Below are 26468 nucleotides of genomic sequence, written 5' to 3'. Positions count from 1 at the left end.
TTGTATTAAAAAAAAAAAAAAAATCTAACCCATCAGTATAAACCCATAGGTTTCATCTGAACGTATGCCTTTTTCACCAGTAGGTCATATTTATAAAAGGCTTTCATCTTGTCTTCACAAAAGAGTATGTGCTTCTTTCCATGCACGTGATCTCTCATTAACATTTATGGCAGCTACACCCCCATATTCAGCAGAGAACGGAACAGAAATGGCTTTCAGTTGATTTTTATGACCTCCAGTCTCCCTGTTTTCAAAGAAAATAAAGTGGTCACTGTCTGCATATACCACCGCCCTCTTCTGGGTGCTGCCAGCACTGCTGAGGTGGGTGTCATAGGTCCTGTGTTGCTCAGCCAAGAAAGAGCTCCATTTGTCCCCTGATTTTTAGGAACAAGACGATCAGGAAGATGCCCTTGATGTCTGTATGCAGTTCTGACTGCCCATAGTTTTCAGCATGAGGCTAATTTTGTAGGTCTTGTAGTTTCACACTATTCATTACATGTATATAAAAATGGATACATATACCACTTTTTCGTTTAAGTAATTAGGAGAGGTTGTGAAGGATTCAGAAACCCTGCATCACATCTGAAACTGGAAATAAACGTTGTCAGCTGCATCAAGACCTTCAGGTGGCTCTCCACCTTGAAATGTTGGTCTGGTGGGAAAGCTACATAGCATAAACATTGTTGTACTGCAAACATGGCAGGGACACTTCCCAGTGATAACATGATTTGCCTCCACATGGAGGCAAAAAGTTTCATGGTATTGCTCAGGGATCTCCTTATTCACAAGCAAGGGTCAGGTTGCCTGGGAGGAATCAGAGGCCTTTACCACCAACAGCTGCCTTACCTTCCTCCTGTGAGATTTTAGCTTTCTACCTCCTTTTATTCTTTAGAGGCCGATGAACTCTGACAATCAACGGTAAATGTGAGCAATTCTACATTAAGTCACTTATTTTGACATATTTACTAATTTTCCTCCAAGCAGCTTTTGTCAAGCTTCCAGATCTAAAATACCCTGCGGCTCCCACTGCCATCTCAACAATTCACATCACAGGATCATATCGTTCACCCAGAAGATACTACACTTCCTTACTCACTGGCTTAATTACATTTAAGAAGTGACTGCGCTTGCCAGTTTTCACACATTTGCAATGTTGCTCTTTAGCAACACTGAACATATTCACTCAACCCCCAAACTGTACTCCATTTCATCGTAGACTCAGTGAACAGAGCTATACTGGATGATCTGCACTGAGGTTAATGAACTGTCTTTAAAGATTACACATCCAAGGTTGGAAGAGGTCCTGGAGAGGTCATCTCATTTTCACTCTTGAGCAGTATTTATTCACCATATCCCACTGCTTTTCCTTTCTCGTGTGACATCTTTAAAATGCGGTTAATAATCTCCATTACTGGAACATATATTAGGAGCTAAATATCATTAAGCCAGTAGAAATGGTGACGCAAAATGAAAACACAAGAAATCTGGTGGTTATCTATCTCTTCAACTCTCTATCATCTATTGGTATTTCTAAGGCAACTATCTCTGTGTTATCTAAGCACTGTAATATAATACAATCACTTGCAAGTTGTATCTAAGTGCAGTGGGTTTTACTTATTAATAACGTAGCACTTATCTTCAAAGTGCTTCACAAACTAATTAATTCTCACAGCACCTTCTCCCTGTCAGGCAGGTGAGACAACTATTATTCCCATTATACATATCATTATGATTATTACTTGAGGAAACAAGGTTAAGTTACTCATCCTGTCTCCCAAAAGAGACAGAGAGCGTTAGAAAGAGCACCTGAGCTGAGACATTAGGGAGCAGGGCTTTCTGACCTGTTTTGAGACCACCTCAGCATGTCTCATGCCTGGGCAACATCACTGGTAACATCATAATTACGTGCTTCATTAAACACTAGCATGACAAAACATGACAGGATTCTTTGTCTGAGATAAACTATTATTTAAAAAAAAAAAAAAAAAAAGGCAAAAAGGACCCTAACCAACCATCCTACTCCATGCTGTTGCGTGAGTCATCCAGATTCATTGGGCTTGTGAAATGACTTACTGATTTGGCCTCTTCTATTTCAAGTGCTTCATTATGTTGGCATTATTCCTCAGCCAAGCGATTGCTGCACTCAAATTTCTGCATCTTCAAGGCAAGTAAGACACGTGGGAAGGATATTTAACCACCATGGAAAAGAAAGAAATTACAATAATAGAGTCTACTTGTTGAACCGTTCTGATTCCTTGATAGTGCAAAAGCTTCATCAGACCATTTACAACTCTATCTCTCAAGTTTATCTGAAGGTATTGACATCTGATGCCACGTGAATATGCATTTAAGTACTAATTCCACTCCTCCCAGATTCAATGGCTAGCTTGGATTTAAGAACATGCCCAGGGATATTGCATAACCATTGGCAATAGCTAATGACATTCATCATATGAGGTAGTTAGAGGAGGTAAACAAAGATAAAGGCATAACAGTTGCCCAAGTGAAGGAGGTCTTATATTAATTAGCCCCATACTAAAAAGTAGCCTTATCAATCTGTAGGATAGCCTATGAGCTACTTAAGCTTCCACTTGTTGTGTAATGATGAAACAGTGGGCAGAAATTCTCCAGCTGCCTCCTTGTAAGGAGAGTACCTTCTCTGAGGTACCTGCCAACAAAAACATTATACAGCAGGATTAAAATGCATTTTAATTATTTGCTGAAGGTCAGCTTGACAGTGTAGCCATTAAGTATATACATACACACATATACACATACAGATGTACATAAATTTATTCCTATAGAATTAAAAACATGAGAAATTGGATATTGGCACACCTGTATTCTATAAGGATGAGGAGTGAACTTCAAAAGGTTGGTTTGAGTTTCAGGAAAACACTCCAAGTCTTTGAGGTAAAATTCATCTGCCCTAACTTGGACGTCTTAAAACTAAACAACTAAGTCTGAGCTCGTCACCTCAAGCTTGCTTCGTGGAGAGAAATGGGCACCTCCAGAGTGTGATTCATCTTATCCCATCATAGGTGTCCAAGATAGACTGGATGACTCACTCCCTGGAGGTGGCCACTTGTCTCTGTTGACTCTGAAGTGAGCCTAGCTCAGAGTTAGACATTTAGCTTTTTGATACATAACATTAAGTGAGATTAATCCTACCCTTATAGCCTCTACTCAGACTTTGTTCAAGCCCTTTCACAATCAATTGGTGCTGACAGGAAAAATGTAGAACAGGGTCAATGGGTATTTGGGGTTTTTTGCTACTTTCCTCTCTAGGTAGGACAGAGTTTCAGAAATAAAGTGGTACAAGAATAGGAAGGAAAGAATACCTTCTTCCTCACAAGCTTCAGGCAGAGTTTGTGACGTTCTATAATTTAATAAAAGAGGGACTTGCTGGCAGGACACTCTCCATTTGATATTTCTTTACTGAACCACAATATACAGACCTCTATTTTAGCAGGTGAGTAATGTCTTTGACTTCAGGAAGATCACATGGCCAGTGAAAGTTGAGTACATACATAAATGTTTTTGGGATCAGGCACATATAAATTAATTAGAACTACGTATTTAAATACCTTTGTGGATCTTGGCCTTTGTTCATAACCTTCCTCAGCTGAGACTTGAGTCTGTAACCTTCACAGAACATGATACCAGACTTACATTTTCCGTTTGGAAGAGTGATGCTGAGGATGGAGGGGAGAGGGAAGCAGGGCAGGTTTACAGTTTTGGCTGGACAGTGTGATCATGATTTTGTTGGCAAGACTTTTAGATTGTTCCTGAGATATTGCTATTTGTGTAATATTGCTGGAGAGTATTTCAGAAAAAAACAGTGGTAAGTATTTGTCAGGGAAGGTCTGAGTTTTGAAAGGAGATGAGGGTACTCTTTACATTTCTATGCATTTATTTGCATAAATACACAGAAACTTGGGGGCACACTTTCAACCTTTTCAACCTCAACTCAAGCTTTTAAGTCACTTCTGAATGTGTTTTAACTGTAATAAACTTTAACTGTATAGAATCAGCTTCGTGTAGTCTTTTTATGTTGAGACTATCTTTCTGTTCTGCCTTTGCACAGCACTTCGAACAAAAAATAATAAAAGTAAGAGCACAGCCACCAAAAAAATCATTCACCCACCTCAGCTCATGGCAAACCCTTTTCTTCACATGTCAGAAGAATTAGGCCCGCACTACCACTTTCTTATATCTCACTTTTAAAATGAGAACTTCAAGGTCAGTGGAAAGCAACAACATAAAAGCAACCAATTCTTGTTAATGTAGCCTGGAATAGTGGGTGGGCCATCTCTCAGGTGAGAAAAGGCAAGCTGCAAAGAAAATACCTGAGGTGACTTCTGTTTGTTTGAGTCTATTACCCTTAGGGCTGTGTTCTTTTGGCTAAGGATATCTGTTGATCTTACCTCTTAACAGTAATTATGCCAGACAGCTTTTTGGCTTTCAGTACTGCTCTATAGGTAACATAAATCATACAAATTATTACCACAATACTAAACTATAATTACCCACAGACCCTGACATGCCAAAAAGTGTATTAATTTGATAATATAATAAATACTTTACTGCATAAAACTATAATTATTACTTCAAAATTGACACTTATACCAGCTTGATTTTTTTTTTTTCCAGCAGGCAACTCAATTGTACATTGACCAATACCAGAAAAGCTATTTAAATTCAATGGGAGACATTAAAATGTAATTTGGTAGCACGTAGAAGGCCTTTCTTAAACGAGAATGTCACTAGAGTTAGTTTGTTTTTTAGAGATTAAAATTCTGTAAAGCAATAAATTACTCAGTAGTTCAAGAGTAAATGCATATCTGACAAATATCCCAGGAAATCGGAACAATATCAACAAAATATCTGAAATGCTACCAATGGGGAAAATAATTCACAAATCAACATTAAAAACCACCCTTATTTATGTTGTTTCAAATATGGGAAAAATAAGTGACTGACACTATAGGAGAAAATTCTACTGTTTTGCATGAAAGGACTGGCAAGCCATATCTGTGGGAAAGACCGAGATCCCAATTCTGCAACTGCATGGGTGTGGACAACCCCTGGCACAGCTCCCAGGTTTGTTTTATTCAGTGACTCCCTAATGCAAAATACATAATCAAGCCTGGGAACAGAGGTCATAATCCAGACCTTCTCCTTCTCAGTTAGGCAGTCTAACTGTTGTAAGATCGAGTCAGGATCCCATTTCCCATTTTCTTTACAATTTTCTTCTTCCACATTGTCAATATAAACTTGTGGAAAGTGAATCTTATATGTGCAGATCTTCTTAAACTCAGGCAATAAATGAGCTCACTTCTCCCTCCTTCTGAGTGACCATTTTAACTGCTCGTTTCTGTGCAGAAATTGTTCATATACACCTCTGTTGTGTTATATTGAATTGATACATACTGAGTGTTTTTGTGACAGTCTCTGTTTTAGTTTGTTATTGTTATCAGTATTTTTAAAGTGTAGCTAATAATGGAAATCTTCATGAATCTTTATTTCCAACAAGTTGAATGCCGGTGATTCTTCATGTTCTTCCCTCATTTTTTTCCCCATTTGTACGTTGGCTTGCAAAAGGAGGGAAAAAAAAAAATCAAAGAAAAGGGAATATCAAATTTATTTCAAGTTCTCATTCCTGGGTGGTATTGCTATCATTTAACTTCATGTATTTACACTTAGATGTTTGAGTATGAACCAGTTGCCATAGGCATACTCTGTATTCAAAGGACAGCTATAGGCATCTTTGGAAGAGAGAGCAGATAAATCAGAGGCTCTTCCTTCTGCAGGTGCTTCCACTAGGAAAAAGGGAGACTACAATGATTAACTCAGCATCAGAGCAAATGAGTCTCATCCAGAGTTTCTGGGTTTTTTCCATTACCAAAGTAGAAATAAAGGGAGGGAGAGATTTGCTGAGAAGAAAGAAATGAAGATTGGGGGAGAAATGAAGGGGGAAAATATTAAAATATTAGTCTTAAAAGCCTGAAAACTTCTTAGTTTCTCTTCTTAGATAAAAGAAATATACAAATGCATTTTTTGAAAGAACTTGGTATGTGCCCATTAAAGAGACTGTCATTTGTTTTAAAATATTTTAAAAAATAATTAACAACAAAAAGTTTATAGGGGAAAGGATAGTTTGGTATCTAAAACATTTACCAGTGAAGCAGAAAACCTTACTTCAGTATCCTAGTCTGATATGGGCTTCTATGGAGAAGGGATTTGTTCTCTATCTACCTGCAAGATAAGTATATTGTCAAATCTGAGGGATGTTGGGAAAATACATATTTTGAAGATTCCTTATTATGAGACTTGAGGCCATACAAAATAGTGAAGAGGTCCTGATTCTGTTATATGTGAGACCATACAAAATAATGAAAAGGTCCTGATTCTGTTATATGTAAATATTTATTCAACTTCTGTGCAAACAGTCTTAACAAGGTGAGTCTCTGGTTTGCCCCTAAGAGTCAGTGAGAACGGCTGTTGTGCAGCTTTTTCACTAGCTTTAGTAGTTGCTCTTCCACTGATCAAATTGAACAAGGCAAATAGGTCAATGAAACTGCTTGTCAAGCACTCCGTCTGACCTACTGCATGCATTATATAAGGCTGTATTGACATGGTTCTCCTCAGTCACCTACTAAGAATGTGTTAAAGGTTTTTGGTAGAGCTTCTGGTAACTTTCATCCTCATGGGACAAAGAATGAATGATTTGTCCTTATGTGGGGAGATCAGGAAGAGGAGGTTTCTACAAAAGCATTATTATTTTCAGTGAAACACAAGCTGAAAAATCACTATACTGATGCTCAGATCTGGGCAGAATTATTGGTCAAAACTCGAAAAGGTGAGAAGAAAAAAAAAAACAAACAAACAACGAAAACAGAAAATATCCATAATAACCAAGAATCTGGTGCAGAAATTGTGAAACAAGCTGCTCAAATACCTTGCCTAACTTGGAAAAAGATTAAGACCTAAGCCTAGTGGTATGAAGACTACCTTTGTTAGCTTCTCAGAGAACAGCTACTTCATACTCTCCAGCAGGAGCCTAGAGTTGAATTTCTTTCCAATAATTTTCCAAATTGTAGGGTAGAAGAATGTGCCTTTTTAACCGAATTTTTTATTCCTTCTGCTCAGAGATATTCTTGATCTCAGCAAATCGCTTGTTTGAATGCACATGCTGACAGTAAATATGATAAGTTACAGAAAGTCTTAACCTATTTACCTATCTGTCTTAGGTTTTTCCTACGTAAATGATTACTGCTATCATTTTGATGTATCATGTTGTTTGATGGAAATAACACCTGACATACACAGTTGGAATTTCCTTTTCTCCTTACAGTACTCTGGGGGAAGGGGGAAAGAAAATAAGAAGGTAGTTGTGATTACTTAAATCTTCCCTTTTAATAATGTGGTAGACAGTCAGCAATGATGATGTGATTCATTACTTGCCTATAATGTTAATTATACATTATTAGCTGTTTCATAGTATGATAGCTGGCAATTGGTGATATGATTCATAAAGTGCTATTGTTAAGCAAATCTGCAAATCTGTTTGATTTAGGTTAAAAGAAAGGGCGATAGGTCATAAGAAGTGGGGGGGGGGGGGGGGGGAGGTGGGGGGAAGAGAGAGAATAAAGAAAAGACACCGACATAATTTGCGGTTCTATTTTTATATGAACAACAAGGTTTACAGTGAAGAGCTGTTGGATACAGTTTCGGTGAGCAAGGATTTTGCAGAGAGATTAGATCAGTTACAAATTGCTAAATCTGATGACTTAGATAAAAATTTAACCAGAGGCTTTGAAAGAGGTAGAACATGTTTCTGTGGAGAAGTGATTGCCCTATACTTCCGAGATAGAGCTAATCACAGAAGGCCGCACTGACTGTACCCGCAGTAAAAACTAAACAGGGAAGAAAACATTCACTTGAGAATGGAGAACACTTTCTTGTGTAGCAGACTGAAAACGACACTTCACTCTGCAAATGCATCCTATAATTTGGGGAATTCCCAGAAGCCTGTCCCACAAATGTACTGTAATGTGTTCCCTTCGAATGTAGCTCTATCAGATCTGTGTTACCAGCTGAATAAATTGAATAAAACAATTATTTCCTCCTCCATGGTCTTTGTAAGATTCCAAAACCTTTTCCCATTTCCACAAAAAAAACCCCACCAACCTTAACCAGCCACTTAAAAAACCCAAAGACAACAGATTTTGCCCAGAGATAGCAAATACTCTCAAGGTTAAACGTTCATTCCAGACTGGTTCATATCTGCACTTTATCTGAGCTAGGAAGGGGAATTGAACCTTCATGTCCTTTGCTCCAGCAAGCAGTGACTCGTTCAGAGTGGACCTCATCCTTTCACTCATGTAAGTCAAAAGTGAGTTATGGATCTGAACTTCTGTTTCCTAATAAGGGTACTGCCCATGTTGGCACATGTCACAAACAGATTTTAATTTTTAGGAGTAAGTACTACTACATTTTCTTTAAAAAAAAAAAAAGCAACTTTAAAAAAAAAAAAAAAAAAAGAAAAACTCAAAGTAGTAAAACAATTCAAACAAATAGTTTTTCTCTATTAATTTTAATATCCCTTTAACTCCTAGGGGAAGCAGTTAAGATTGAAGCCATATCACCTTGTTCTCAAAGGGGTTTATGTCTTCTCCCAGATAACATAAATGCCACCTACCACACAGCTCTCTCATCCACTTCCTCATGCACTAAGCTCTTCTGTGCAGCAACAAACCTTATCCTAAATCATTCAGAGAAACTCTTTCTCTGAAAACACAGTGCCATGTTTTCAGAACTTCAGTTAAAATACGTGACCTAAAAATACTTCATGGAAACCTTTAAGATCATTTGCTGCTATGTCTTATTTCTTAAGGCAATGGTTTTGTGGGACAAAGATAGGCCTGGGAGGTAGGAATTCCTGAATACTGTTTCCAGCACTGGCTTGACTGTCTATTGCCTACATATCACAGTGATTGGGTGATTTATTTATAAAACGTAGATTAGATTAGCTCAAACAAGATTAAATTAGATAGAACAAGTCACTTAAACTCTCACTGTCTATTTCCTCATCTGTAAAACAGTGATATCTATATTTACCTATTACACATGGTGACTGTGAGGATTACTTAATCTCCCTAAAGAATTATCATGATTATCATTAATCTGGAACACACGAAACAAGTCCCGATAAGGAAACAAGCTTGTGAATCAGCTGGAGTAAAGGTACCAAAGCAATTCTTCTGCTGATCTGATAGTTAAGCATTCTTGATAAAGGTTTTGAGATGGCTTCATCTTATGTTAGGCATCTAAAAATGTAATGTTTAATATAAGATAGTTGTCTAAATTCCCCCTGTAGTCCAAATGCGTGTAGATGGACATCATGCATTAAATGAGACAACCACCTTGTGATTCTGGGATGAATCAACCTATGGATTCTCTTCATTATCTGTAGAGGGAGCCTAGACAACTAGACAAGATGTATTTTATATAGTTAACATAATGTGAGACAAAACTGAAGGATTTAGTAACTTGTTTACAGTCAGATGTCATGTTCTGCCCACATTGGAGCAGAGTAAAATAACGACGAATGCCAATATGCTCCCATATGATTGTCACCACCTTCCTGCAGCCTAAAATTTCCCATACCTTTTGAACAGTCAACAAGTCTATGTGATAGTTTGGGGAAATGTAATTTGAATTTTTTGTTAATTAAGATACAAAAAAGTGTCATAATATTGCCAAGTATCACAGCATGGTTAAGTATTTTGTACAATGACTCCCTATATTTGGGGGCAGGGGGGATAGAGGGGAAGGACTCAGGGTAAATCTGTGTTTCCTAGCTGATCTGTTTTTTGGGAAGGAGCAAGACTTGCCCCTGGAAGAAGTCACTCCATTTTGGAATCTTTAGCACAACAGGTCATTAGGACTCATCTCTTCCCTCTGGAATTTCTTTGATACTCTATGATGGAATGAAGGCCCTTTTATATGACTTTCTACGCCACCTCTTTTCTGAAGATTTATGCCCCCTCCCTCCTCAGAGAACAACTCCATTTTATCCCAGCATTAACCTAAGGGCAGAGATCTTGCTTCCATCAGGAGGAGGAAGGAGCATATCCCACTTGGCTCCTGCTCTACAGGACAGGTTACATGGTAACAGAAGGCTGTACACAGGATAAAGGTGGAGGATGTGAGGCCGTGGTGGAGCTGGGACAAACCTTGTTTCCCAGTTTGAGTCAGAGTTGGGCGCAGGTTAGTGTCATGTATACCATAATATTACCAGTGCCTGGTTGTATATGCATAGTTTGGTATCACACACATGCAGAGCTGAGGTATGGTCATGGTGCCGCTACAGCACATGGTCCCAGCTTTGCTTAAAAGCAAGAAGATATTTCTTCTCCAGAACACACTTAAAAAACCTGATCAGGCAGCAGCTGTCTTGACGGCATGTTTTGTGTGTATGTTGGGGGTGATTAGTGAGAAATACCTTCTTAGTGCTGCAAGGGAGGGGGCTGGAAGAAAAGAGAGAAAATAAGCAGGTGGGAACAGGCTAAGACTTACCACCCCTTAGCAAGGTTCAGTTGCAGAAAGGCTTTTAGGTTACATCTAAAGCTTTTCTGAGTCAATAGGAAAGCTGCTATTGATGTAAATCAAAATACGTGGGTGAAGATTATTGGAAAGGAAAGTTCATTTTGAAAGGAAAAAAAAATGCAAAAAAGCCTACAAATATATATTTATGCAGTTTAAAAGAAGCAGTTTAAAAACGACCGTTTCTCCTCCCTGGAAGTGTTTAAGGGTAGGGTCAACATAGCGCTGAGGGATATGGTGTAGTTGGGAACTGTTAATGTTGGGTTGATGGTTGGACTGGATGATTTTCAAGGTCTTTTCCAACCTAGACAATTCTGTGATTCTGTGTTTCTTAAGAACAATGACAAAAAGAGAAACAGGATTGAACAGATTTTTAGAACTTTTAGGAGCCAAAACATGTCTGGCCTTTAATTCATTATAATCCTAGAATAGGGGAGAAAAAAGTCTTTCTAATCCTAAACTATCTCTTTGTTTTTCTTAGAAAAAGGAAAACTATTTCAGATGAAATAGAAACCACCCTGAAAAGTCACCTGGAACTTGAAATTAATCCAGACTACCTGTGAGTAAAATCTGCGAAGAAGGGTCTGCCTTCACTTGTGTCTTGTACTGAACTAAGCATGTTGTCAACACTTAATAAATAACGTTAATAGTAATACTTCTTTTCACACACCTCTTCACTTCTTGGTGCTGGCTGGGACTGGAAAGAGCAGAACATTTCCAAATGGAAACAGAGAGCACTAAAAATTACATTTTCAAAACAAAAACAAAACAAAACCAAACAAAGCGAGGCTGCGTTGAAGTTTTCAGTCCTTCAGTCCAACTTTGAAAACTCATTAGGGGTAGATAGTTCAGATAAGGTATAAATCCAGATGTTTCTGTGTTTATCTTCAGCAATACTGAGTCCAAAATTTTACTAAAAAAAATGGCTAGGCTCCTAAATCTGAATTTAAACATGTAAGAAAATGCCTTGATGGGTAAGAGCATGAACACATGCAGCTTTTCTTGACCTTAATGAGATGTTCAAGGTACTTAACACTTTTGAAAATCAGGCCACAATTCAGCAAAGCGTTTCAACATGTGTTTAACATTAAACACATATTTAATCAGATTAAAGCATATACTTAAGCACATTCCTGAACCAGGATCAATTTAAACATGTGCTTATGATCTTTGCTAAATAAGGTTCTCACTTAAGTTTCTAAATAAGGGTTTGGGAGCCTAAATTTAGTTTTTGAATTCATAAAATCTTCAGTCTGTTTTGAAAGAAATAAAAATTTAAGTGAAAGGGAAAACACTTAATACCCTTATTTATTTTACTAATCACATTCATCAGTGCTTGACAACAACCAGGTAACTAAAACTTTGAGTCACTTAAGGAGAAGTAAAAAAATACACTGTTGAAAAATGTAGATCTTTCATATACTATCCAATTTTGGTTCCTTAGAAGTGCTTTATGTCAGATATTTTGACCCAATATTATCCAAAATTAGAGATGCAAATGAGATTTCACTGTTTTCTCTATTTTTATCCACACTATTTCTATTGATAATATTGACACAAGGAACAAAAGAATTTTTTGTCTCTTTCTTTAATTTTTCTTCTTCTAGTTTTTCTTTTCCTTTAATTTCTCTTTTTCTTTACTTAATTCTTCTTGTTCTTGCAACAGAACAAGCTACATTCTGTCCCTTTCTGTCAACACCACTACATACATTTGAGTTTCCATCAACCATCCATCAATCTACCAGTTGTGCAATTACATGTGTTAAGACAAAAGCAGTGTTGAATGCCACCATTTTGATTAGGGTAATAGTGACTCATTGGGACAGCAGCAATTCAGAGGGTATCTATGCACATACTTGCATGGATGTAAGTCAGCCAAAGCAGCACACAGACATATAAATAAGATTGAACAAGAAGGTTGAATTTGCAGTCTGTTAGTGGTTAGATGCACACCATCAGACTCGATGGTAACCGCCCTCCCTCCATCCTCTCTGTCATTCCTTCAAAGTAGAGGATTACCATCGAAGTTATGGAATAGTCCTTGCCCAAATATCTTCCCTCTTTCTCCAGTTCACATTGGGCATGTACCAAGTCCTGACTGCTTCACAGTATTTAATAGATGCATGTTTTCACCCTGTGTTAAAGAGGGCAGTAATTGGAGGTAGGTTATCTCTTGATGAAAATTAAGGTTTTTGAAGAGGAGGTACTGAGAGGCAAGTACACTAGCAGGTACTGCTTAATTATTTGCAAGCTGTAAATTTATTTTCTAGCTTGTGCCACGATAACTTCTGTGCACATTCATAGCCTTGGTTAAACTAGAGCAAATCCCTATGTGGACACACTAATTTCAGTTTTAGAGTGGCTTATCTCAGTTTATCGTAAACTTGTTCTGAATCAGCTTATGCTGAACTGAAATAAGCTTAATTTAAAATTGAAATAAAAGGATTAGGATAAATGAAATTGGTGTAAAATCACACCTTTATTTAAGCCAATACAACTCTGAATGCAGATAAAACCCTAGGCCATATGTGTTTATTTAAAAGTGAGCGTTAGAGAAAATAGAAAAAGACAATGAATGGTGTAAATATTTCCAACCCCTATTGAGAGGATATTAATAACAACAAAGAGTTAAAAATAATGCAATTTAAAAAGAACTATTTTAAAATTGCCTAATCTCCACGGTTCAGAGCCTCTCCCATTCAGCCACATTAGACAGGAAGACCCTGCAGGCACTTAATAATACTTTTATATAGTAGCACTTTACATCTTCACTGTGCTGTAACAGCATTAACTGATTAATCTACACAACAACCATCTGAGGTTGAGAAGCAAGGACTAATATCCCTTTCTTAAAGATAGAGAAGATAAAATACCAGGCATGTCAAGGGCCCCCATTTCTGTGTATTAGGGTCTTTGCTTTGCAAGCGAGAAGGCCTCTGACACCAAGTATGATGGGATAAAGTTGGACACCCAGAGCTGGAGCCTCTCTCCCTTCCTCCCATATGACAGGCTGCTGTTGTAATTTTGTCTTCAGGAGATATATTTTGCAGACTCCAAGCCAGGAAGGCCCTTAAACGTATGCTTAACATGAAATCCAAATAGCATGGGGAAGCCAATGGTGTCCTGTGAAAAATATATATGTACTTCAGTGATCTGGTGGCTCTAGTCCAGAGGAACAGACTTCTAAAGAGGCTTAAGTGCCTAAGTCCCACTGGGGAGATGACAAGTCAATTTCCCAAACTCCTGGGCCTCAATTTCCAGAGCTGGACTAGAAACTCAGAAGACCCTGGTTCACATTTTAGTTTGCAGAATTTGGACCCTATGGACTCATATGGAGGGAGGAAGTATTCACAGAGGCCACCAGTCCACTAGGAAGGTCAAGCCCTCTAAGGCAGTGGAGATGTTCTTAACCACCTTGAGGGATCCTACCCTCAATCATCCTCTGGTGCAGATTAGTGACTCAGCCTGCCCCACACAGTCTCCAAAATATGCAGTCTCATAAAATGGTGAATTTTCTTAAGCTAGTGGGTGATATTTCTTTAGTTCTCTATCAAAATGTTTCCCTGAGCTCCCTGGAAGGGCTCATTTCCCTGCGTGTTTGTGTTTCTTTTAAGGGAAGGCGGTATTCTCACCACCAGAATGCACCAGTTTCAAACTTTAACAAACGATGCTTCATAACCACACCCTGGCTCAACTTTAAAACTAGGCAAATTGAATCTCTGAGCTATTATGACGGATATACCTCACTGGCCTTTGGTACCTAAATGGTAGGTCTTTAGTCAAAACTACTTGGTTATGGTTCCTTTCTTGTCCTTTGAGACACGTGGCACTTCCAAGACAATTAAGCCCAACTGAAGTCACCATCTAGATAGCCAGCCAGCAAGGTGCCTCTCTCTCTCTCACCTGTAGAGGCACTTTGGGTAGCTAGTTTTGACTAAATATCCAAGTTTAAGATAGCTAAAATTACATCATCAGGCAAATGTGGGTGAGTCATATATGATTTTGTGTTATAGGAGGCTAAAAAAATCACTCCTGATAAACTGACACCGTGGTTTCTGATGTTGCTTCTGGTTAAGGCAAAGGGTTATGCGGTTAATTAGTTCCCAGTGTCTCTTGGAGTAGGACTGACATGAAGTCTTGCTCTTCTTGGAAACAAGCACATATCTGAATTATATCATGCAGCCTCATTTTAAGCCTGGTATATTATGCCAATTATTATTTTGTGAACTTCCTCCTGAGTATTTATTTTAAAACTTATTTCAGATACCAAATCATCCTTTACAGTATTAGTTGAATACAACAGGAGCATCTTGTCTAGCAAAGTGAAGGTGGTTGAGAAGAAGAGCTCTGATCACGTTCTAGCATGCCACGTTGATATTTTGGCTGGCACTAACAAGTGTTGCAACATTTATTAATTCATTACTCGGGAAATTGTCTCACCCCATTTCTTCAGGCAGCACCTCACTCATTGCTACACATTTGGAGAATAAGTTAAAGATGCCTCATGTTATTTCAATGTCTTAGTCACTGTTGTTTGGGTGTGGACGCTCCTTAGCCAGGGCTTCAGAAATTGAAAATAAATGAGAGGTGGAGGTACAGAAACTATTCTCATCAAAACCAGGGGGAAATGAAGAAGCAGAAATATGAAGCCCCAAGTAATTTGCAAGAAAAAAAAATTGTCTCCTTAATTCAGAGAGTAAAAAAGAACCTATCTTGGATACTAAAAATACTGGATATGTGATATCTTGGGAGACAGCAAGTAGTTATTGAAATGTAAAGCACTATGGTGCACGTGGTATCTGAGATACTTCATATCATATAATCTGATATGTCTCAGTATTTTGGCATTCTTTTCAATGTGGACCTTAGGTACGGTGGAGAAAAATGCCAATAGAAAATATGTAGATAGTTAATAAGGCAGGCTAGGCCTCCAAAGTGATGCAGAGAATTTTTATTCTTCTGGTGTTCATCTCGTGTTGTCTTCTTTTACCAGGGTCTGAGAGATCTGGGAACATTTCATCCAAGAAACTACCTCTTCAAAAAGGGCTGCAAGCATTTTTGGTTGTTCACAACCTTGATTCACAAATGATAATGTCTTAGTTTAGGACAGATATGGTGGTTCTGCCATTGCTCTCTCCTCCCTATGACTCTCTGAGGATATCCCTCAGGGACCAGTCATTCATACTCCACCACAGTTTACTGAAGAGCACATAAACATGAACCAGCAGCACCTTCATGACCTTTTAATAAGCCAGGCCACAAATAGTGCCTCTGTAAGCAACTGAGATCTCCCTAAAACATTGTTGAGAACCATGAAAAAAGCGACACATGGACAGATACGATCAGGACCCACTGCAGCAGTTAGAAGTCATACCCACCTGTAAGTCCAAGTCCTCCCTTATCCCCACCCTGGGTTTTAGACTCCGGAGGACTGAGATCCTTTACTGTGACCACAGTTATGAGACTCTGTAAAAATAGCCAAGGCATACTTAATAGCCTGAGTTATACAGAATATCAGACTTTTGTTCTCAGTTCTCCTTTGTCTCTTATGTTTGATGAATTTATATTTTTTATATGTGATTTCACAATATCGATAAGATTTTGGGAGTCTGTTAGAAAACTAAGTTGAGTACATGCAGAAATTATATTTTAACAGTAAAAATAACCTTAACAGGTAAAAATATCAAAATAATTAAATTGGTTTTATATAGGCAAACAATGGAGGATGTAAATTGCAAAGCTAGACTTAGTGTAGGCTAGTCTGTATTAAAAATGAATGAAAAAAAATTACAGACATTGTTAATTTAGCATGAAGGCAAAAACATTGCTGAAAGATTACTGTAATGGTGTAGAGTTAATTCCATTCAATTCTTTTTCATGGTTCTTAAGGATAGGTCAGAATAAATATTAAACCCACAGGAGATTTATTGCTTCCTTGGAAAATCAATATGCCGTGAATCAACATTAACATGAACTTTGGACATTCTGTGTGCTTCCTTTCCTGGGAAATTTTTTGTAAGTCTGACTGTATCTGCGGAGACTTTGACCTCATGAAAAACTGTATTTAGCATCATGCCAGCTAATTGTGATTAATACATGGATTTAACTAGGTTTGAGGCTGGTGAGATCTGAGAACATTCTTAAGCAAGGTGGAGAATCGAGAGCTAAGCCTTGAATGCAACTGAGCTTGGTCTATACTGACTTGAAGTCACAGTCAACATTGTGCAAGTGACTCAGACTTCACCAACATGTTAAACACAGCCAACATTTGTAATGGAGACTGCCCCACCTGCCCAGCCTTTGCTAGTATTGCAGATAATTATATGCCATCAATATTATCACCCTCCTTTTCTGGTATCTCCCTTTCCATCTTCTCTTTCTGTCTGTTGCCATCATTGATTGAAATTTTGCTTAGATGCTATTGGAATGTAGGTTGGGGCTGTGTTGAATTCCCCATTATTTCATACAAGATTGGCATACATTGTTAACCTGTTTGGACCAAAAGTCAGGAGATTTGGGCAGTATTTCCCATTGTGTACTACCTGTCTGACTGAAGTGTACTATTAATATTGTTTGGTTTTGGTTTTGGTTGGTTGGGGCTTTTTTCCCTGAAAAATCCACAGTCTTCTGTCAGAAGTTTGTTCATCACAAGGCCTCATTAGATGTTTTTCAGCTCCAGATTCAGACACCTAAATTTAGAGGTATTATTATGTGAACACAGACCTGGCTCAGTTGTCCACACAGGAATTTAGTGCCATTTGAGACACCATAGCATATCAAAACATGTTTGTTGGCTTTACATATTTGACCCAGGAGTGATAGGAGACCCTCAAGCCCTCTCAGGCCTTTCCTGATACCCTAGGGTATCATGAATGCCAGCAAAAGCCCATGGTTAGGCAACTGAATCACATGCGCTTGCATTTAGTCAGTTGAATTGTTCTCAAATGGACAAAACCAGGAGTTTAAACACCAATTGATACAGAAGCCTGAGTGGAGACACCTAACTTGGGTATCTGAGCCTAGAGTCAACATATTCTTTGTCTGGGCTTGTTTCTGTTGCTGAAATAAAAATGTCTGGAGATATGCAAGGGTATCCTACCTGATTCCCCCACTCCAGCTGATATGTCAGTCAGGTGATAGCCTCCCACAGATCCATTCATGTATCTGCTGTTCAACTGCCATCCATCTTGAATACCCTAGGGCATCTCAAATAGCAGTAGATACCTGTGTTTAGGCAACAGAACTGTGTCCCTTCTGTCTTAAAAGCCCAGCTGTCACACTCCAGCTTTCCTGTCCCTCATCCTTCCCCATCTTTTCCACATGAGATATCAGTCCACACAACATGGGTCTTTCTTTCTACAGCAAGGCTGGGCAGCTTTACAGACCCTAGGTAAAACTCATGTAGCCCGCAGGCTTTTTGATCATGCTGCAGGTGAGCGCTCTACAAATTGGCTCTGGGGGGAAGAGGTTGGATCTTTGATTCTTGTTATCAGAGGTAATGCATTGCAACCCCACAAGCCTGATGAGGTTCCTGCAATAATCTCACTGTTGTATCTTGTTATACAGAAATGAAACATGTTTAGGAACAGATTTATTTGCAGGTGGAGTGACTAAGGAGGAAGGGAGAACTGTGAGATATTTACCTCTTCTAACTGACATCTCTTAGTCGCCCACCACAACATCGATCCTACTCATGTTCCAAATCCAGTGCAGCACCAAAGCTTTCAATCCCCTCAGACAGATGCAGGGAGCTAGGAAAAAGCTCCTTATACAACAAACGCAAAGGATCTCTCAGGGGTTGGAGCTTTAACCTCCCTCCAGCTGATGTATTGGTCATCTCTTCTCCACCTGAAACTCTCCCCTTTCTATATATTTTCTTTTCTGATTACGAACCATGTCAAATTAGTTCAGGGTTAACAAACTGATTATGAAACAGTTATTGTCTCGAACAGGAACTAAATAAGAACAATTTCAGTTGCAGCTAAATGCAAACTAGAATGGAACTGAAAAATGCTTTGCTAAACTCTCTGGGGCAGGGTTTACCTCTTAGCACTGAAATGTAAAGTGATACAACAATTGGCCTTCCAGGTGTGTCTGTATTGCAAGTAGTGGTAAAAATAATAAGTAAAGTAATGTTGACACTGCTGATGACACTATAATAATAATAGAAGATATGATTAGATTAATTTTGAGAAGACCCACTGCCTGAAAGTACAGAGCATGACACTGAGGTATCTTTTTTTTCTAAATGTAATTCAACATTATTATAACTACTATTGGCTTTTTGGTTATCCGTCAGCACATGGTGGGTGGAAATAACTTGGGGTGTGACTGATGGAGCTAGTTGTTCTTTTTATTTTTTATTTTTTTATTCCTGCTGAATTTCTTGATGTGTATGCTTTTCCACGCAGATGGCACCTTTGGCAACAGCCTGCCTGGCAGGATTTCAGGGCACCATTAATCTATCAAAGCAATGCTAATGAAGTTGGACTCTTAACAGTTTACTCACCATCTGCTTCTAACCGTCATCCTTCTCTGTGCTGTCCCTAATGCTTCCCTTGTGGAGGATGGGAACTCTGAACAGCACTGATTAATGTTCTTTAGCCTGCTGCAGCTACTGACTTCCTGTAATGCTTTTGCTGAGAAGTAGTGTTAAAAAGTCAAAACCACAGCCATTGGAAAACTTTGCAGAAGCTGAAGGTCATGTTTTAGACCCTGAAAATTACATAATTTTGCCTAACCCTGTAGACAACTAGGTTTCCATCAGTTTCTACCTTTCCTCTAGACTAGTTAACTTAACAAAAGTTATTAAATTTAGAATAATTGTTCTCAGTTTGTCATTTGCATTAAATGATCCTGGGTTTATTGTAAGCCTAAAAAAAGGTTTGGGCCTATTTACCTAAAACAATTATCTGTTTTTTCCAGTGATATTAATTGGTCTACATAAAGACACTGTCCACAAACCTTACCTCACATTATATCCCCAGAGCAGCAGAGTTACCACAGCTACCATTCTTCCAGCAAAATCCCTTACACTTTTGCAGCAGTCTCATATTGCCAAGGTGTTCCACACCTATTATTCCACCATGGATTGGATTTGCAAACTAGGTGGTTTCCCTGCCTATCTGGCCCACAGGACCTAAGCCAGAAACATTCTCAGAGCACAGAGAAATGCATCCAAGAAAATGAGATTTATAACTCTCTCGCTGACTCTTTTTTATTCAAAAGTCTCATGGCTTCACCTGGAACAGGGCAGTCCCAGGTGCAAGTTTCTCTTGTTCCTGAGGGGATTTGAAACCACATTTCTATTTCTCTACCTCCCAGGAGAATACCCTAACCACCAAGAGATAGTCCAGGAGATTGTGGGTCTCACAATATTTTCCAGTGAATCTGTTTCACTTTAATTAAATATTCATTGTGCTTATGGAAGTGATAATAACTATAGACATAGGCAGAATGGGAAAACTCGGGTTCTCATCCCATATCTAACAGATATGCTCAGCATGATGCACTGGGTTTGGGAAACTAATTTTAGGAGATGCATGTCTTACTCCACGAGTTTGCCTAAGGAGAATATAGACTCCCTTCGAAGCTGAATACACCAGTCAGCAGCCAAAGTTAGACACTGCAGCAATGAACACTTGTGTTCTAGTCTTTCTGCATCTCTCGTGGCTAATACATCAGTACCTGAATTATTTCCTTTTAATTAGAAAAAGGAAGTAATAACAACTCCCCAGTGTCGTAACTGTAGATACATAGTGATTTATTAATAACAATTGCTGCATACGGGCTAAGCAACTTAGGACAGTGAGTAAAACCATTAATTATAACCGCTGCAACATGCGTAAGACTAGTCAATGACAGTGACAGATACAGCATTGCAATTTATGCAATCATCAACAAAATGGTGAGAAAAATCTTGGAATTCTGAACATAGTTTATTGTCACCATCAAAAAGCAGCAAAGCAAGGGCTTGGCAATGGGTAGTGGAAACATTTGAGGCACAGAAAATATGCTTATAATGAAACATAGATTAGGAAAGAAAGAGGATAAACAAACATGAGGGATGTGATAGAGATCATGAAATTGGTTGTTCCCAATTACCCCGTTTCATATTACAAGAATAATGAAACATCCTATGGAACTGGATGGCAAGACATTCAGAGAGGATAAAGGGGAAGACATTTTTTCACAATGGATAATTGACCTGTGGAACTGATTGCCACATGATAGCTGCAAGTCCAAGAGCTTAGCAGGTTTTAAAAAGGATTAAACATGTATAGGGATAATTAGTTCATCCATTATTAAACAAGATAAGTTTTATTAGTCGCTAGTTATATTAAACAAGATAAAGACCTTGTAGGAAACTTTAATTCTTACCCAGTGAGAAATTCCCAAATCTCAACTTTCAATGGCATTTTCAAAAATAAATATTTTTCTGTTCTTGTTCCAGGGAAAATTGTGAATTTTAGTTCCAAAATAGTCAGTATGCCTCTTGTCTACTACAGATAGCAAATAATGTGATTTCATCTTGTCTTAAAGATGGATTAGCACTGACATGTCCTGGCTAATAATTGGTATCTGCACTGAAATAACTCCTGCAAAATGAAACGGATATCAATGTTTTTCCACAGAAATGCACACATGAGAGCTCAGACATCTTCTCAAAGTGTTTGTGACTGAAATTAATTTAAGTATCCAGAAGACATTCTACCCTAAGAAAATCACATCCTATATACTTTTAGGGTGATTGGATGTCTTGCATTCTAGAGTGACAGAACTCATTCGAGGACTCCACCTATGTGCAATCAACCAAGTTTCTTTCTCACTCATTGTGAAAATATTCCTTTTTCTTGGCCCAGGTTCCATCCTACGCTTGGAATTTACCAGAAGCATCTGCAGGAAAGTATTCCTCCTTAGCTTTCTAGACAATCAGTGGAGAGAGTTGCTGCATCCAGATAGCAGTTTCAAGAATCATGGGATCACAGAGAAACTCAGGTTGGAAGGGACTTTTGGAAGTCATCGGGTCACAGCAGGGCTTAGGTGAGGCTTTGTAGGTCTTTTTAATATCTGAATCACTCTATGGAAGCATGGGCATCTCTCTTGCTATAGAAAACTCTGTGGTGACAATAGAAGGAACCCACAAGAAGGCTAAATGGACACCTCTATAAATGGGGTAAATCCTGGCCATTGCATGAAGCTTCTCAGATTTGCACCTTCTCTCCCTCATATCATATCCTTTCCATACTCCCTGTGTCATTAGCCCCTCAATTGGCAGTTCCCAGTTACAGCAAAAGAAGTGTCATGTCCTGAAATGGTTATCATCTATGATACCCTTGCTCTGTCCCCTGATAACTCTGCAAATGTATTTCAGCTCATTCCTGAAATACATCTTTTCCATTGTCTTTCTTTTCTCTCTCCCTGTCAGTGGGTCACATTTTTCCCTCCATTTATCTGACACTGTCTATGGCTCATGGCCGTGGCATATTACTGAAATATGCAAAACAGGTTTGGAAACAACATTTACCAAAGATGTTCCTTAAAAGAAGAATGGTATTATTGAGACACCATATGTTCTTTGGTGCTCTTCCTACAAAAGGAACAATTTTTCACAATTTTTCACCTAGGTAATACCTTGTTCAGAGCTCTATGCTAAAGTGGTTATATTGTTAGCCCGCTTAAAATTAACATGGGTGTCTCAACACTATACTTGCAACTAAAGTGCAGACATACTTTATACACAGTTCTTGATGGCAATCCTGTCAACCATTAATGTAAAAAAAACCCCAGAATCCAGTTCCAAGAATGTGTGAGATTGACATCAAATTATTTCCTTCATTTGGCTTTTGATTATTGCGCCCTTAGGGGTATTCAGGTACAGGCACATCATCAAGCTTCATTTCATTTGTCCTGTATTAATAATTTTTTTATGGTAGTCAAGTATGCAATAGATTATTGGAACACTGCATGTTTTTGAATGTGTTTATCTTCACATCACTCCTATGAGGAAATCAAGTACACTCATTCCCATTCCACAGATTGGGAACTGAAACACAGAAAGGAAAAACAACTTGCTGAAGGATCATGTCCATGGAAGAGCAAGGACTTGAAAAACCAAACCAAAATCCACTTTAAGTATTCATTCTTTCTATTGTACTGAAATCTGAGATCCTTCCATAATCACATGCTGCCAGGAGCTAAGACTTTAAGGCAAAACACAACTACAACAAAAATTCCCTGAAAACCTGAGAATTTAGAACACTTATAGACTGAGACACTCTTTCTCTTCAGTTTTATTTTTGGTCCAATTCAGTATTTCCTTTTAAGAACTGAATGCCACACATCTATCCCCAAGACAACCACAAAATGTAGATCTTGCTCTAAAAAATGCCTCTGTACCTCAAAGTGTCACTCTTTCCCCAATCCTTGGAGTGGCAGCTCATTTTCCTAGAGATGTGTCTCTTGTTCATCCTTACTGCTTTATCGCAAAGAACCACATCACCCACCTCATTCCTCACACTCACTTTCCCATTCCAGTTTTTGGTGTTTTTTCTTTCCTGTATCTCTTTTTGTTGTTCTTGTTGTTGGGGTTTTTTTTAACTCACACTGCTGTGGGTTATTCTCTCAAGGTCTGGAAAGATCAGTCATACATTACACGATATGTGAGCAAACTGGCCAGGTTACAGAGCAGCAGCTCTCAGTTAAATAACAATGTGTTCCCAAAACACCTGTTAGAGCACTCCAGAACATTTCACTAGCAGCAACTTGCTGCAACACATATAGAGACCTTTTGAGACACGTGCTCACCTGGGAACTTCCTGGTGCTGATGCTGTAGCTTGTCTAAATAATAACCAGCTCGCTGCAATGCTAAACTTTATCTCTGAATGTTCCGACAATGATGTACAATACTAAAGGAAAATAAAAACGAAAAAGCCTGAATTCTGTCATTTAGTTTTAATTTATTTTTTACTATAGATGGGTTGTGGATAGGTGGGTTAATCTGGAGATATCTTCAGGCAGTTGGTAATACCAATTTAGCATGGCTCTGTCTGCATTTTATCTCAGCTGAGATTCTAAATTAAACATGCATTTAAAAATAATGGCATCTGAACAGCGCGTCTCGTTCAATTGTAGCCGGCTGCAGTATTTTGTTGTTTGCATGTTACTCTGTAAATGTTTGTGTTCCTTATCCTGATTACAGATGCAATTTTACAGCCTGTTTATTGATTTTAAAACTTTAGAATACCATTGACATCGGCCATAAGGAACCTCATTTGTCTGGCAAGAGATTGCAGAAAGAATTTTAGACCTGATTAATTTGGTCTTGTGTTGCTTTTCCACTTGAACTTGTAATAGGAAGTCTACATATTCATTGTATTGTTTGTATTTGTAACAAGCCAATGCATCACATCGGTGTATTTAAACACATGCAAGATGTTTTTTTTCTTTCTTCCTCATTTTAGTTATCTTGTATAAACAGTTTGAAATAAATAAGTGTACACATGAAAATAGATAAGAATTCACAAGGTTCTGTTAAAGAAACACACACAACTAAATATGTACTGTATTTCTTACTATAAATAACAAACCCAAATAATACTACTTTTTTTTATATTCAGTCCTAAGCACAGAAGTTAAGTCATCTTAAATTTTGCCTGAGTAAAGAGTTCATGATCTGACCTATGAATTGCCATAATATTTAAGTCTAACAGCATTAAAAAAAAAAAGACTCCTTCAAGGACACCTCTCAGGCTGGAGTCTAAGCCAAGAATAACAACTGATTTAGACTTCACAGCAATCCCATGGACTAAGAATCATCCCACTTTACAGAGAAGAAAGCTAAAGCCCCATAGCTAAAAGACTCCTTAGACGATACCTATAAAATCATTGTTACTATTGAACGAATGAAGAATTCACAAATGGTTTACAGGGGCCACGAAAGCAGCAAACATCACATCATGGCCAAGAAAATTGGCCCAATGTTAAATTGTCATTGAAGGGTATTCAGTACAGTGCATGACAAATAAACATGCCTCTGGAAAACTTTTATGTTGCATTAATCCCATTATTCTCCAAACCACAGCTTGGACTGCAGCAATATTATAGACAGTTACAGTTGGAAATCCATGGGGGCAGGGGGTGTCTGTGAGGTGCAAGATCTCTTGGCTACTTTTTTCTTAGTTCAGTGCTTATTCCCTGGGAATACCATTGCTAGAAAAATACAATGGATTACATCTTTTCCCAACTTTCCTTAGACAAAACTGATTGATTTTTTAAAGATTTCATATTCACCCTGTATAACTTGTCTAACTGCACTTGGCCAGGGGAAAAAGAAAAGATAATGTAAATAATTGCAGGAATGAACTCTGTTAAAAGATTGACAATATTTTCAATTGGCATTATCCTAGAAGTGTTTAAAATATTTATATTAAAGCATAACAGCGCTGATATGTCAGTCATGATGAAGAGAAAGTAAACCTTTCTGAAGGAAGAGAGGAAAACAAAGGGTTTTCAAATTATTTCAGAAGCTACATCTGTTGTAGGAATTACTGTAAAACTTAGAAATAAGTTTCCTCTTATATCTGAGAGCAATCATAATTTCTACGATGTCATTCAGAATTTAGTCTAAAAGGGATTGACATTTCTAAGGGAAATGAAAATTTCCTTTATTATTCTGTAAAGTGAGTGTAGGCTTTTTGATTATAGCCAAGAGGTAGGATTCCATCTTAAATGGGCCTTAGAAAAATGAAAATCACTGTACTGAACAGCAATACAATCTCTCTGTTTTTCAAAGATGAGGTAACCCATGGTTTGATCATTTTAAGATGTTTTGAAAATCATCTTATCTGATGAAATCCATACCCAGTGAGCCTTCCATAAAGTACAGTTGCACAGCAGAAAGGTTGAAGTGATCAGCTCTGTGCAAAGAAAGATGTAAGAATGAGGATGCCTCTGGGTTGCATCAACAAGGGCATCACCAGCAGAGATAAAGAAGACATTATCCCACTCTACTCAGCACTTGTCAGACCACACCTGGAATATTGTATTCAGTTTTGGTCCCAGCTATACAAAAAAGTTGTGGACAGGCTGGAGAGTGTCCAGAGAAGGTCCACAAAGATGATCAAGGAAGCCTGCCATGTGAGGAAAGGCTGAGAGAATTGGGTTTGTCCAGCCTTGACAAAAGAAGGCTTAGGGGAGACCAAGTTCTGGTATTTAAAGGGTGGCTACAAAGAAGAGGGACTCTCCTTTTTTACAAGGAGTCAGGTGGGAAAGACAAGGGGTAATGGGTACAAGTTACTCTTGGGGAGATTCTGACTGGACACAAGAGGAACATTTTTCAGAATGAGAACAATGAGCCACTAGAATAATCTCCCCAAAGAAGTGGTGGATTCCCCAACTTTGGACACATTTAAGATTTAGCTGGACAGGGTGTTGGGCCATCTTGTCTAGATCGTGCTTTTGCCAAGAAACTTTGGACCAGAAGATCCTTGAGGATCTTTCTGACCTGGTATTCTATATTCAATGATTCTATGATTCTGCTTTCCAACACGTAGGTGTGCAACTCGATCCAGCAGCAAATATGTTGCCCTATGTTGACTTTCCAAAAGTTACTTTCTTAAGTGACAGCTTTAATGAAGGACATAATATGAAATTTCAGGGATAGCTGGAAGCCAGTATTCTCATTTTATCAACAATTTCTATTTCCAGAAGGATTCATGTATCACCATTACCTTGAGCAAAGAAGACCCTTTTGAGTCATCTCAGAGAATCATCACACTGTAAACAAAAAGGGTAAGTGAGGTACTATTAGGAAAACCAGGAGAACTGACTTCAGAGGGAAAAGAGACAGTACCAC

Source organism: Strix uralensis, chromosome 5 (assembly GCF_047716275.1).
Source record: "Strix uralensis isolate ZFMK-TIS-50842 chromosome 5, bStrUra1, whole genome shotgun sequence".
Lineage (NCBI taxonomy): Eukaryota > Metazoa > Chordata > Aves > Strigiformes > Strigidae > Strix > Strix uralensis.
Note: the sequence above shows the minus strand (reverse complement) of the source record.